The 2,095-nt window shown below is 29.8% G+C and overlaps 1 long non-coding RNA gene across 1 annotated transcript; it reads right to left on the reverse strand.

Moving 5' to 3' along the window:
* Positions 1 to 325: 325 nt before the first annotated feature.
* Positions 326 to 2,095, reverse strand: LOC145135869 (uncharacterized). The gene is made up of 2 exons (XR_013720093.1): positions 1,715 to 2,095; positions 326 to 1,502 (listed from the first exon to the last, which is right to left on the reverse strand). It is a non-coding gene; the product is annotated as an uncharacterized LOC145135869 (long non-coding RNA).

Here is a 2,095-nt window from a genome sequence, read left to right on the forward strand (position 1 = left end):
ATTCCTTTCGTAAACATCTCATATTCCGCTGAAAAACGCAATTACTTCATAGATCGGGATAGTTTCAAAATGTCATGTTTTTTTGCGAGTAGACATTGTAAACATGTTGTGTAGAAATATCATCCAAAATAAAAGAAATTTCCATTGCAATAGTTGGAATAAGAATGACATCAGGTGAAAAACTATTGGAAAAGTAGGATGTTATAAAAGAAAAAAAAAACGTCAAAAAATAATGAGAAGCTACAAATGCATGGATTATATTTATTTGGTTGTTGAATTAGTATAAAGGAAAATGCTATAATATTTCATGTTTAGATATGATATGTTTTACCTAAATAAAATGATGTTTTATATATCAAAAAATAATACATCTAAACATATAGATTATAACTTAAAAAAGAGAATATTCAAAAAACAAAAATAAAAAACAATCGATTATAAACAAAAAACAATTAAAATCTCCCACGTGCACTTAGCCATTAGCATCTTCCTCATTCTCTTCTCACATGCTTTATTCTTCCTTCCGCCTGGTGAACATGGAGAGCATGCTAGTGGCTCCAAAAAATGACAAACTAAAATAATAATATGTGCAAAACAAAATTATAATCGGTTATAATTGGTTTAAACCAGTACAGTTTAAAGAATCAATCGAGAGCTTAGCTAATTATAATAAAATTAGTTCAACCAAGTTGTAACATAAGAGACAAATGTTCTAGTATGTTATAAATTATTGTTACACTCTAATGAATTAAGATAAACCAATTTTCAGGTAAGAAATGACTTAAGTAATGGTCAAAGATACAAATTAGTCTACATACATATACGATTAAAATTTTACACTATATTCCTATTTTACTTCCTTTTCTCTATTATAAATGAGTTTACACACATATAAAGCAAAGATATACATACCAATGCCATCAAAGAAACAAATATAAAAAATAACATCAAAATAATGCTCGCAATCTACCATACATATATATGGCCCCACAAACATAAAATAATACTCTTCAAAACTCGATAAAAATCAAACATTAATAAGAAAAATATGAAAATTAGGCATGGTGCAGCTATAACGAAGAACACATAAGCTCTTAATGCACTCCCAAATATTAAGCGGAAAAACCTCATATCATAGATATAAATTTACACTCTGATGGTACAAAAAAAAAATATGGTACCAAATTTCCAAAAGTCTAAAAATTTCAAAACTTCTATCCAAAAAAACTGAAATTTGAAGAGAAGGGGGGAGCAGAAGAAGATACGCACTTGTACAAATCATATCAAGAGGATATGTACTGCTGGAGTGCCCCTAAAATAACCACCCAACATAAAAATTTGAGATAGAAAAGTAGAATTAAACGCAGAAAACAAACGAATCCATTTAAGATGGTGAAAAATATGACAAAAAGAAGACGAATCGAATTGAAACTCCATTGTTGTTGCTTTTCTTATAGGAAATATGATGAACCACCTGTGCTAGATCCGAGGTGCGGTTGTTTCTAGAGTCACAAACAAAAGAGTAGCATTCATAAATCTTCTAATAGCTTAAAGTAATCAAAAGTAAAAGCACATACTTTAAATAAATATATGAACAAACATAAAATGAATCAATAATGTGAAGTACTAAAAATAAACAAAATCACAAACCTGAAAGTGGTGAAGGAGAAATCACTTCAACCTATCATTACTGCACAAAAAGTAGAAGACATACCTGAATCATATATATGGTTGAGAAAGTGAAATTTGCGTTCCATTGTGATAATCTAGCAAAATCGATCACAGACTCCATCATACGTCAAGTGTAGGAGAGAAAGGGGCCATGAAAAGAAGAAATATAAGTCAAAATATAGGTGATGAGGAGCTTCGTGCAACTGTGACGCCCGATCTCAAAGCCGCCGCAGATAGAGATCGAAGAGCATAGAAAACGTAACCCTAAGTTTTAGTGAATTTGTTTGGAAACCCAATCACCTTCCTTAAAATTGAAACCAATAATAGAGGAATGTAATTTATAATAACGTGACATTAAAAATCATTTTCAACTAATAAGATAATAAAGAATTTGAAATTCAATTTAGGATATGATTTTGCTTTC

This window comes from Lactuca virosa, chromosome 9 (assembly GCF_052849685.1).
Source record: "Lactuca virosa cultivar CGN04683 chromosome 9, Lactuca_virosa_CGN04683_v6, whole genome shotgun sequence".
Taxonomy (NCBI): Eukaryota; Viridiplantae; Streptophyta; class Magnoliopsida; order Asterales; family Asteraceae; genus Lactuca; species Lactuca virosa.